This window comes from Diceros bicornis, chromosome 2 (genome assembly GCF_020826845.1).
Source record: "Diceros bicornis minor isolate mBicDic1 chromosome 2, mDicBic1.mat.cur, whole genome shotgun sequence".
Lineage (NCBI taxonomy): Eukaryota > Metazoa > Chordata > Mammalia > Perissodactyla > Rhinocerotidae > Diceros > Diceros bicornis.
The window spans coordinates 2,893,216-2,907,225 of NC_080741.1; the positions used below are offsets into that span (position 1 = coordinate 2,893,216).

The following is a 14,010-nucleotide window of genomic DNA, read 5'->3' on the forward strand; positions in this document are numbered from 1 at the left end:
TACATCCAACACGTACAACAACCTTATTAAATGAATAAATATATTCATTAAAAATAAACATATAAAATAATATGTGTATTGATTATATTGTTTATTGACACTCTGTAAGTAGCGTAGACACAGGGGGAATACATGGATCTAGCTTTGAAGAATTTACCACTTCAGGGACATAAAACTAACAGACAAATAGCTGTACATAAACAAGGTGAGAAGCACACAGCAGAGATATCAAAAAAGCTTGGTGAATTAAAGGAGGGAGAGGTCGGGGTGGTTCGGGATGGATAAGACATCTAAGATGGGCCTGGAAGGATGCTTCATGCGGTTAGAGACAAAAAGGAATGGTGATCCAGATTGCAGGCCTCCAGAGAGCAGAGGCAGGGAGAAGGGAAAGCAGCTGTATGGAGCACCCACGTACAGTGGGCTGGCGGGAGACAAGCCGGAACTGGGGGCTGGAACCAAGTCACTAAGACCCTTGAAGGCTGGGCTGAAGAATTTGCCTTCACTCTTTAATTACTTGGAATTCACCTATTCCAAGATTTCACTCAAGGGCAGAGCCCAAAGATTTAACTAGACCTCCTAAGGACTGAGAACAAGACTGTATATGGGATATGAAGAGATCTTATTAAATAAACTTGAGACTTTTCTACTTTCTAAAGCTTTTGCTTTGGTTGCCAGAAAGCTGAGAGAGAAATTTAGTGCTCAATTTCATCTCAAGTACTTGTTTCATCTCTTTTCCTTCTAATTGATTGGTTACGTCTCTTTCCCACAGTCCTGTTTTATGTGCCCTTTACTCTTGTAAGCCGATTCACATCTTTTTCGATGGAGCATACATCATACATAAATAAAATTAAAGCAACGTTTGTTCTGGTCCCAGGTGAAGTTGTAGATGGAACACTTGAAGTTTCAGAAGAGAAAAGAGAAGTTAGAATTCACCCATCAGGTAAAGCTGGCTCCTCTATAAACACTGCAATGGAAGACGGCCACGTCAAATTAGGATACCCCACCACTGCAGTTGAAAACTGCTCTAAAACCTACAGCTGTGGGTTCAGCAGCCTGTTTTCTTGCCTGTCCAGCTTGACATCCCCTGTAACTCAGTGTTCCTACTCTGATGCCAAAATGACCTTCCGAAACTTACAAGGCTTCCAAGGCCGCAGATATTTTCAGCTGTATCAGCCCTGGCTGCCACAGCATGCAGCATGACATTGAGTGGCAACAGTGGAGCCTCCTGTACTAGCCTGACCTTTTAAACTCACAATATTGTACTGCTACTCAAAACAGAGTTTTCTCTTTCTTTGAGCATTATTTTGTGATGCTATGTCTCTTGCTTAATTGTAAAGCAGCAATTCTAAGCATAAAATGGCACTCTTCTTTCCATGAAAATAAAATACTTCACTTATATACAGTAAACCTAACATTGATAGAGGCTTTAAAATAAATATTTACTGACATCTATAAATAATATTTGTTTAATTACTGAAAAGATTATTTAAATTTTGTGTGAATTTAAATTAAGTTCTTTCTTAACAAGAACTTTAATAATATGTCATTATTTCTGCAATGGCCAATTTGAAATTTGAGAGATGTCTACACTTTATAATTGCACTTTTATAATGGCACCTGTTTATGTTAACCATTAGGATTCAATGCCTAGCACAGTGCCTAGAATACGCAAGAAGCCAATGCTATAGAATCTGCGTGTTTAATTATACTCCATTTATCACAGAACTGTTGAACTGAAATACAGGTGCTTAATTTTCTTGCCAAAAAATTAGTACATTAGCATGGAATATTTCTCTTAAAAAAGTATGCCTGAGAATTCTTGGTACGTGAAGGAAATGTACTTTTCAAATCCATTCATGTCAGGTCATTAACAGAAAACTGTTGCCGTGTGAATAGGTTAAGGTTTAACACCAGTGGAAGAAAAGAGCAATGGAAATCAATTCATTAAAACACAGATGAAGGTTCTTAATAATAGTCTCTATCAACTGTTTGATCTCAAGCCTTAATAACTATTAGAGAGTAATAACATATTTAAATTTACACATGTATATTGGAATATCTTTTGTTTTGCTTCTACTTAGGGTCTATGGCATACTGTATTTTCACAAGTCCTACTTGTAATCAACGCAGAGAACCACAAAATGATATTGAATACAATATTTCAGAGCAAATTTATAAACTAATGTTAGTTGGTGAATGTATCCCTTAGCTTCATTTACTCTGTTCCATTTTTAGCTGTAACTTATGCACGACGACTTCGTGATCCTCTATGGAAAATACTGTACATATGGATACAACACACATATATGCTCACATGACACACGTAGACATACTCTAATTACTCTGCTAGGGATTCGAGGGAAAGTGAGAAAAGTTAATCAGAAATCTCCAAGTGACTGTCAATTCGCAATGACATGTTTGGTTATTTTAATGTTGGCAACAGATTTCTATTTTTTAATGATGAGGGAAATGAATTGAATTACTCTGCCTTCAATAACATAGTTGAATAAATTACAAGAGCATCTGCAAAACTCTTTTTGGGCTCAAGACACTTCTTAAAATGTGCCATTTCCAGCCATTCAACTGAGCACTTGGCAGAGCGCTATGTCATTCAGAAGTGACATCAGAAACTTCACAGGTGGTAATGATTTTGAGTCTAAAAGTAGATTTTGCTGATCTTGGTGAGTGCTGGGGCAGAGGGTATTAGGTGTGAGCAGTACTAATACTGCACAAACCACACAGGCAGATCAGGCCATTCGATACAGCGCTCCTCTCCAAGCCAGTGAAACTTCAGTGTCCGCCCCATCGTCTCTGCTGTTTTATGACCACAATGCTTCCAAACCCGTCACTCACATCCTACCTCCTTCATTAAGTCTTTCTAGAACTAACTTGGATTAGCCTTCAAATCCACATTGCTATGAGTATGTGTGTACTTATTTCACACCACACTCACGGAAACAAACAGGCAGACAAACAGCAGAACTGCTGGGCTGAGATCTCAGCATTCACAGTACCTTGCCACACAACACTTGAGCAAATTACCTGACCTCCCCTTGCTGAACCTCCATTTTCCCACCTGTGCACTGAGCACAGGACAGCAGGGCAGACATCTCACAGAGCTGGGGAGGAACCACGTGTGGTCACACAGTAAGAGTCAGGGCCGACCAAGTGAGTAGCTAGTTTTATAATTATTATGATTGCTAATGGTCTGCTCTTTTGTGTTTCTTGTTTTGTTTCCATTATTGCACTAGAAATGGACCATTTTCTTTAGGCCATCAACTTCAGAAAAGCAAAAACTATATCCTTAGTTTCTCTTGAAAATTTCAGTCAAAATCTTTTCATGAAGCTTTTTATGCAGTGAGCGTTAAATAAATGCGTATGATTAAAAATGAATAATGGTAAACAATAAAATAAAAATTCTGAGTTTTCTAACCTAGAAAGGTGATTACCTCTTGGAAGCAAGGAACAAACACTTCACAGCTGCATGGGGTCTTACAGAACACGCCCAGTCACACTTTCACTCTGAAAGTTTGGAAGCCAGCCTACAAAATGCAGCTTTATTTCCTGCACACAAAGAAAAACTGGAGGAAAAGGAGCATCGTGTGCATATCTGAAACCCTTTGTCATTAAAGTGAAATACAGCTCACTTCTCCCTTATGGATTTTTCTATTAACGTAAAAGTTGCAGGCTCTGAAACTTGACTGTCGATACCGTTTTAATCTCCTAATCAGGGAGTTAGCAGGAAGAAGCTTCAGATGAATTATATGTTCCCATCTTTCTCCAAAAGTGACAACATTAGAAATAAATTAATCTCTTCTGTCTAATCTAGGATGACACTATGTTTGGGTCACGCTTATTTATCAAACACTTAGAAAAATAAATGGCTCAAATGCTGAATCACATAATTTTAATAAATTGAGTTGATTTTCTCTTTTCTCCAACATACCAAGTATGTAAAGAGTTAATACGTCTACCAGACGGTTTTAGGCAAATGCCCCACTCTGCCCACAGCAGCCAACCTTGGCCCACTTGGTTTGCCCAGACGTTATTTGTGAATATTTCCATTGCTACACTGGAAACTGCCTTGAGGACAGGGCATCTCTCACTCGCCTCTCTATCCTCTGAAGGACACAGCATGATGGTGGCAAACGGACAACCGCACTCAATAAATACTTGCTAAATAAGAGTGCTCCCCTTGGAGGCCCAAGGCAATGGCACAAGAGTCTTCCACTCGCCTTCTCTAAACAGTATCTAACTTTATTTGGTATGTGTTCTACACAGCTCTACGAAGAGAGGAATTTGTTAGCAAAGCGACACGCCTCCAACAGAACAAGTCTCCAATTAGTAGTTCCTCTTGTAAAGTCATAAGCTATGCCACATAGCAGCAGAGAGCACAGACATGTATGAAAATAATGCACTGTGAAAGCACCAAATAACCACGTGAGGATGATAAATGAATTTAGCATGCGCTGTGGAGTTACCCCTGTCATTTCTTGGGGAAAATTTTATGGCATCACATTATTGGTGTGAAAGTACATTATCTTCTGGAACTTCACAAAATTTCCTCTGAGAGGATCCCAAATGCAAAGTGCAATGTTATAACAGGTCACACTACAGTGAGCCCTACCACATCTGCTGAAGACAGGAGGCCTAGCGTGTTGTTTTGTTTTGTTTTTTATAACTCTATGAAACAAAGATTACAAAAATTTGTCAAATACATGTCATTTGTAATCCAACATCAAAGCAAAAAGATGAAAAAGCATTTGACAGCCTTTTAAATTAAATTTATACCTTTCTGACTTATGTCAATTGTTGTACGGGTGAAGTTTTAAAATTACTGTATTATAAATAGACCACATTCATTCCCAGCAGAACCATAAAGGGGAAACAGAATGCTCGTTTTGAAGGGAGAAAAGACCTGGCCTCCATCCAACTCCGCTGCTCACCAGCTGTGTGAGTTCAGGCAAGTAGGCTAACTTCTCTGAGTCTCAATTTTCATCTCTAGCAAGAGGATAGTGGCTCCTGCCACAGAGGTCTGTTCCCTAATTGTTCAGCACCATTACCAAGTTGTTTGCTTTTGCAAAAAGAATGTAAACCAGCAACGCCTCACATAGAGAAGATACTCAAATATGGTAGCTAGCCTTACGACCTCCACCCTGTTCATACTGTTTCCCTCCATATTCTGAAGACTGCCTAATCTCCAGGCCTAGGTCAGGGGCCACCTCCTCCACAGCAGGCCCTGGCCACTCAGCTCCACCAAGACCGCCTTCTTTGAGTTTCCTTCCTTCTTTGAGTTTCCTCCTTTGGCACTCAACTGTACAGGGCCAATACTCATTGTACTGTTCACTTTCCATGTCTTTCTCCCCAAATTTTACATGTCCAATTAAATGTCAAGAAGAATAGAAACTATGTAATTCCCCTTTGGATCCTCCTCTCCTGACCTGCCACAGTCCCTTAACTCTACTAACTGCTCAAAAAATGTTTAATTGATTATTTAGCAGAATGCAAAGGATGAATTGATTTCCCTATATAGCCTCACTGTTAACACAGTAAAATAACTTTTTAAGTGAAAAGACCTCAGCATTTAGTAAATTTTAATCCATTATTGAAAAACAGACACACTAATTTCTTCCTGTATTAACTGCTCCCAAAATAATATTTACTTTTAAAATCCAGTCCTCTAAAGTATATTTCTCTGAGAGAATCATTTCCCATGTGCAATTTTCAGCAAATGTGGTCCCTCAGAAAACATTATGCAGAATTCTATTTGAAGTATATATTTTTTCAATAGTCTCAATTCTTGTTCTGGACATTTCAAATTATTTTTTGGAAATGACATGCAATACCTCAGAGAGACTATACATGGTCAAAGGTTTGCTTGGATCCCTGTTGCTCGCTTTTGCTGTGCTCACCAAATCTCTTAAAGTCTTATAGACCGGGTATTTAAGACCGAATGCCTTATCTGAATGCCACCAAGTTGACAATGCAGTTTTCCCTGAAATGTTTCAGCAATGAAAATCAAACAATGGCTCAAAATAATCTGGAGTAAATTTGTCTAGTTAAAATTAGCCCAATGAATAGAGATGGTAAAGAAGAATTCCTAATTTTAACACTGTTTAGTCTTAGTGACTTAAAAATGAATACTTTCTAAGCATTATCTTAACGATATAGCAAAACAGATTTTTACATTATCTTTACAGTACAAGGCAAAAAACAGATACGGAAAAAAATCTAATAATAGAAAAATAGTGTGGCTTTCACATAATACTAACAGGATATAAACAAAAGGTGAAATAAAGCACTGTTAACATCATTGTCTCCAGCTGTATACAAACATGCTGAATTTAAAGACATATAAACAGTGAGTTTTTTTAGTTATTTTTCGTGGGTGTAGACCATCTGAACAAATAATAAGGGGTAAATATTTATAAGTAGACTCTTTTTCTTGAGAACTGTCTTGATTTCATGGGAATTTCTCTATGTATATTACATTCAACACAATCTCTCATTGTTCTGACATTTTCTGCTTAAACCATGTCAAGCCGTTTACTTGTAAAAAGCATGTAAGGACTTTAAATACAACAGCCTGTAAATACACCTGTAAAGCTTTCTGTTCTGTCTGAAATACAACTCTCCTCACCACCGCCGATAACCGTTAACCCAAAGCAACTGTCTAGTTATTCCCATATGTAAATCATTCCGTTTATCAGGGTATCTGATTATTAAGGATTTTCATTTCCAAGAAAAAGAATACCATGGTTATACTGATACCTTCCCTAAAATAGCATGGTCTGAGAAGTATAAACGTCAGCCACATTGAGCACATTGCAAACTCATTTTATCATGTCTCTGCCACCTGGTTTATCACTGAGGATAGTGTACACTGGTGTTCTGCAAGAACTTTCATAAGGGACCAGAACTGCCTGGCCAACAGTGAGACGCTTCCTAGCAAATAACAACATACACCTAAAGATGGACTTATGCTTACTGGAGAATTACCAACTTGGGATCAAGACACTGGCGACCTTCTATAGTTCATCAGATCCTGTGCTATAAAAGAGCTGGACACATAAATGGAATGTTTTAGGAATTTAACATGTATCTTCTACTTAAGTTATAGTCCCTGATAAATCATAATTTAAAGTGTTTTTCTCTTACTGATATTCTAAAATGTAGCTCTTTCAAAGAGCTCACAAGTAGCAACAGGATGAACAGGGATAACATTGAAGATTAAAGTTTTAAATAAGGAATTTTTTATGAAAGTTTAAAAAATTCTTACTATATTTATTTTAAAAATCATTTGTAATACCTCCCATCGCCTTTAGTGTTCACCCTCCATCGGCTGCTACATCCTGTGGACCTAAGCCTGTCACTTGTCCCCCAGCATACTGTCCTCCTTTCATTCCCTGTCATTACCCTCACTGGGTCCTCATCTCCATTCTGCACACCCACAACCTCTGTCTCATCCTAAAACCTCTGCTTCATCCTATGTGTGTCCTATTCCTCCTCTACAAAATGTCACTAAAGCACAACTCCTAACCAAATGTCTTCTTGTGTATCACTTACTACCTGCCCCTCAACGCCCTCCAGAGTGTAGCACCAACCTCCCTTCCCCACTTGATTCCTCACTTATTCCCATGCTATTAACCGCCCCCCAGAGCTTGGCTCTCTAGCCTCTTCCTTTCTACCCATTCTCCTAGAGTGTCCACAAATGCTGTAGAAAGTGCAACTCCTCTAGAGTATTCCAAATGTTCATGGTCTCAAACTCCTATCAGTATTCAACACAAGTATTTTAGTCTGTTTTTATTCTTTTATCTACAAGCATGGGTTCTAGAACTGGACTAGCTTGGTTCAACTCCTTGTTGTGCTACTTACTATTTAAGTAACCTTGGGCCACTCACTTGTCTGTGCCTCAGTTTCACCATCTGTGAAACCGAGACATTAACAGTACCAATATCTCACAGGGTTGTTCTGAAGAATACATGAATTAATCCATAAACCTTACTCTGACACAAAGAAAGTAGTACAAAATATTAACAAACATTGTTATAGCTGTTCTCCTCATCACTATTCTTTATATATCATGGGAGGCAAGACAAAAAAAATTGGCTAAAAACATGGACATTGGAATAAGGAAAAAGACACCCTCATAGCCCAGCAACTGACAAAAAGTGTTTTCTAGCCCTGCTACTTAATCTTTAACACAAAGGTCATAAGGCCTATTTTATAGCTCTAAAAACGATTAAATGACACATTTTGTAAAGAAATGTACGCAAGTGGCAACTTCTCTCATGAATTATTGTTTACATGTTCATAATTTCAAAGATGTAGAAATTAAGGAACGGAAAGAGTACAAGGTTTTTCCCAGCCCACAGAAGTAGTCAGATCTGGTAAAATAAAATCTATACATTGTCAGGCTTGTCTGTGCCATGCCCCATCCCCCCAAAAAACTATTACTCCTGTCAAGACACGGACAAAAATGCAATAAATATATAAACGTACAAAAATTTTATATGATAATAACATTGGTATCGCCTCTTACATTTACAGACTGTTCCATTTCTCAAAACATGTAATCCCCCAGTGAGGACCGTTTCTGTTCTTCTACCTGCAGTGCAACAAACAGTGGACATGCCAAAAAATTCAGACACGGTGTTTACAGGAACTGACGTGTGTTTCACGACATGGCTTTCTGAAACTAAAATTCAGTAAACAAAAATATCAGTGAGGGGTCTTTGATCGGAGAATACTGAACTGCAAGTCCAGCCAATGCTCAGAGCTTTTCCCACCCACTTCCCCCCGACAGCAGGCCTTCTGCCCCTCACTCTCTGTGTCTGTCTCCTAACCTGACCCCTCCCCCACCACCACCTTTCTACCAGGATAGAGCTATCCACCCAGAGGGGTGCTAAAAGGTCGTTGCAAAGGTAATTCTTTTCTTGTAATCAGATAAGACAGACACAAATAAAATGTGAATGTGTCATTATTACTATCATCAGCAATACTGAGAAATAGATTGTTGGGTATGATTAACATCTTTGGATATAATAAGCTGTGAATGGCCTGTAAGTTCTAATACTAAGTCAAGTTCAGAAAATGTCTTTAATGATGTTCTAACCGTGAATATGAACGGCTTACTGCCTTATTTTGGCATTCTTGCTATTTAACATGCTTATGATGTGTTTTGACTATTAAACTGTAGTCTTTCACTGTTTATATTTCCTCACACTCCCACTGTATATACTATTATTATCATACTTTTTAGAATTTTCTGGAAGAGTCTCTTCAGTCACAATCATTGTGGACAGATGTTAGTACGCAGGGATTTTAAGTATGGAAACTAGAGACAATGTTACCACGTCTGCCACAGACTATGTACTTAAAATATTTATGAATTATTTTTGAAAACCCACAAAATTGTGAAACTTCTACTGGTGTCTGAAACCATCAGCTACACTTTCTGTTTTTATTTCTTCGCTTTTATTCAACATCACATTAAATTGGATACTCTTGTTGTTTCTAATTAAAATCTCCTTGCTAACATGTATTTCTCTCATGGCTGTTCATTATGTATTATACATTTCTTTTCCCAAAATGAAATCACTACTTTTATGGTATATTTTAATTTTATTTGCACTACTTTCATATATAGATTTTTAGCAAATGACCTTGTTGTAACTGCCAGTTTACCTTCAACCAAGCTTTCTCTTGGGCAAATTTTCCATATCTACTGTTCACCTCAGTTACCCAGTTTAGTTTCCTGATACATTTGTAACTATTTGGTGGCTTCAAAAGCTGATATTTTATGGTATCCAACAGTAAAAGTAATGATGAAAGCTACCAATATTCTAGTATAGGGCATTTGGAAATCTATTTCTACTAGACAAATGAACTAGAACATGTAAAACATCCTACGTCTGGATGTTAAATACAAACATATGAAAAACATGGAAATATCACTGAATAGATATAATTACTAGTGCTTTAACAGAGTAATATTTTTGTAAGGTTGAAAAATAAAGAATATCTTCTGTTTTCCATTATTTATGCATTAGGACTCTTCCCTTTATGTCATGTATTGGTCAGAGCTACATTAAGATTTATCTTTCCTTATCCTTAAGTTCTTCCTTAAGAACTTCCATACCACGTTACTTAGCCATTGCTTACGAAACACCACTTCCTACTTTACAGTTATTTTCAAAAGCCTCACTGCCCCTACCAGACGGCCTCCTCTCTGAGGACACGGTGTATCTAGATTAAGTTTGGTGGATCTCACTGGTCCTGGCTTGCTATTTTTGCCACAAGACGTGGCAACTTCACAAAATAAAATAGTATCTCAAAGCAGCAATGTAATGTTTATTTCATATGATTAAACTTTTTTCCATGATCCTAGACTCTTGTTAGCTCTTTAAAACAAGTTCATTCTTAATTAATAGCTCAAAAATTGTTTTAAAAATGAAAATATAGAGAAAACCCAGTGTTAAATATAACTTTTAAAAAAATTCTTTGGAGGAAGAGATATCTTCATTTTGTGAATTTAGCTAAAGAGCGACTGGAATGGAGTTGATATCTGCATGGACATCAGCCTTTGGATTACACAGTATTTACCACAACTCTTTTTAATTATATGATGTTATTTAATATTCAGATGATTTGAATAAATTGGCATTGTTTTGGGAAAACTTATATTTTCATACATACACTCACGTACAAATTGTGTCCACACTTCATGGGAGCATGTACCCTATCAACTATAGATAGATCTATAGTAGATAGATCTAAAGATCTATAGTAGATAGAACTAAAGATAGATCTCTCAATTACTTAAAACAATGTCAAAAGAGACGACAGTTTTTCTTTTGGAGCACATACACTATTTGAAGCACAATCTTTACTTCAGAAATATCTTCGCCTTTTTAAAATAATTGATCTCAGTGGAAAAGTAATTCTCCACTCTGTCCAGTACGACTACATTTCATCTTGAGAGTACTATATCCTGAACTGTTTTAACAAAGGATAATCGCAGAAACCTAGAGTAAAATCTCAGAAATAGTGGGAAAAGTACCAAATACATAATGCCTAATACTCTACCATAAATCCTTCCAAGATCCTTCATTTTTATGGATGTCATAGGCACCTATGATAAGATGCCTCTCAGAAAACATAAATAATTACCGGAAACAGATATACTGGAATCACTAAAAAACTAATAATAATATGTAGAAAACTGCCACCATGTATTTGCTAAGTGTTTTTTCAAGGATATAGCTGTAATAATTTCCCTACCTCAAACCTAAAAATACAAAATATGTCTAGAGACACTTAAGGCCATACGTCAATAGCTCTTCTTGAATCCTCTGCTTTGCAATCAATCAATAATTCTCCAACCACCAGTGAATATGCTCCATGACTCATCAGAAACAGTACACACAGTCAAAGGGGATCATTGTTCCCCTCACGCTCCACACACGCGTTGACACTAACAGCAGTTATGCCTCCTATAGTGAGGGACAGATCAAGATGGCACCAAGCCGGGAGGCAACTCTTCTGAGGTTCTCTACAAAATCTGCCCCCTCCAAAAAAAGGAATCCACTATATCCATCCTGTCTTATATCTTTGGCATCCTTTAAGGAAATAAAAGTAAGCATACTTTATATGGATAGAAAGGAACTGCATTTTTTCAGCTTCACACTCACTGTGCATGGCAAAATGTACTTCAGTTATGAAAATATCTGGAAGGAATGTTTCCAGGACCTACGCCATTGTGCTCTGTTTACCAGTCAGATGCTTTCTCAAGAATGTGTTCAAATTATAAAGACAACATCTCCATGTATAGGAATTCTTCAAAGCCCATAACATTACCACAGAAACATATTTTTACATTTCCTAACATTCAAACTAATGCCCTATTCCCTACAGGTGGAAATCTTTCATTTCCTTGCATTCATTAATCTGTGATTAACATTTGGTCAGGAGTTTGTCTGGACTGATTTGATGCTTTTATTTTCTAAGGAAGGAAAGTCATAGCAAAGGAAAACACATATTAAGCATTTAAGGATAATTGCTATTTACTGAAAACTCTATTTTAAAATCAATTTTAGTGACTCGTCTATGTTTGGTAACTTCAGGACAATGATAACTCTAGTGTCTCTAGAATGCTCCTAACTAGCAATCATACTCTGTTCTGGCCTTTGAGAGGTGTTAAGACTCATCCCCTAATTATAAGCCCTTTCTCTGTTATTACTACCTCACCATTAAATCTCTAAACTAAATAGTAGTTTTGAGGAAATAAAAATAGATGTTTGGTGTGTTTTCTCAAATTTTGGTTACAATGGATAAGAAAGACAAGGTATTTCTATGTATAATAAACTTCTTTAGCTTGTAAAAATAAGAATCCATTTTACTGTGTTTTGACCAGCAAACTCTTTAGGCTTTCTCCCAGAATACTGCCTCCCTGCTTTATTCTAGAACAGCACTGTCCAATAGAAATATAACGCAAGCCACACTTGTGATTTTAAGTTTTCCAGTAGCCGCATTAAAAAAGAAACAGGTGAAATTAATCTAACAATATATTCTATTGAAACCAACATATCCAAAGTATTACCATTACAACATATAATCAATATGAAAATATTAATTAGATGTTTTACATTCTTTCCTTCGTACAAAGTTTTCAAAACCCAGTACGTATTTTACTCTCAACCTAGAGAATCTCAACCTAGAGAAGGCACATTTCAAGTGCTCAGTACCCACATGGGGCTAGTGGCTACTGCGCTGCACAGCACATTCTAGATTTCCAAAAATATGAGGCTTTTTGGCCTAAAAGGCCATATGCTCTAAAATCTTCCTAGGTAACATCCTCTCTGATCGATATTGCTGTTAGGATTTTATATTGAACAAACATTTGAACGAATGTATTTCACTTCCTTCCTCCACTCCCAGACCCTCATATCTACCAGCCACCCTGATGCCTCTTTCTTAGCGGGTAAGAAACTCCAATCACCTCTTCTTTTCAGCTTCTCCTAAGCAAGATCTGAGACGTTTTCTAGTCTGCACATCCTCTATCCCCAAGCAGAAAGCGAGACAGTGCAGCAAGGCTCTTCTCTCTCTGTTTTCACAAATAGATGGATCAAGTACAGGTCTAACATAAGGCGACGATGATAAATGCAAGGGTAATTTTTTTGCTTACAATGAAGATAGGAAATTTTATATAATAAAGTAACACACCCTTCCTCAATGAGAAATACGATTTTACTATTTTTCCCCCCAGGAGAAAGCTTGGGATATTCTGTTCTTGTTCTGGAACAGAACCCAGTGTTTCATTTCATAGGAATTCTGTGCCCAGAGGAAGAACAGAATGTTGGAATCAAAATTTAATGAATTCAACTTGGAGTCTAAGTTTGCCTCAAATGTGGAAATGTAAACACAGGCAATAATATCTCAAACCGTAAAACACTATGGATTCTCTGCTGGCAAGGCTGCAGAGAGTATCACACTATGTGTATCTGTACACAAATTTGTTCTTAGTTACCTGAGGAAAAAAATTAAACTAGGCACATGTGAGGTTTTCTGAGTCTCTTAGTAATAATAAAACCTGATTATTATGTCTTAAGTGACACTGTAATTATAGACGGATGGATGAACAGGTTTTCTGGTGCTGACCCAACCTGTTCCCTAAAACACAAAAGGCAACTTCTGTAGTGCTCAGTGAAGAAACTCTTAATTAAGCAAATAAAACTAGAACCTATGTCCACGTTTTGAAAGAAGGCGTAACAACTCAATAATCCAAAAACATTTCACCTCATGGAAACACACAGCACGGATACAAGTCAGAACCCTGTAGGTTTCCTAAAAACAGTTTGAAGCTGTAGTTGTCCCCAACTTGAAGAAACCAAAGATACAAGTGAAAACAATGTGCTTTCTCGGGCTACAAAATAACTTTATTCAGCGTCTCTGGCCCTAACTACATCTAAGACCTTCTAAGTATTGGGTTAAATGTTCTTAGGATGAATT

At 37.2% G+C, this 14,010-nt stretch overlaps 1 protein-coding gene across 11 annotated transcripts in view; it reads right to left on the reverse strand.

The window, feature by feature from the left end:
- Nucleotides 1–14,010, reverse strand: part of MBNL1 (muscleblind like splicing regulator 1) — a 196,187-nt gene that overhangs the window by 158,066 nt on the left and 24,111 nt on the right. The window lies entirely within an intron of this gene.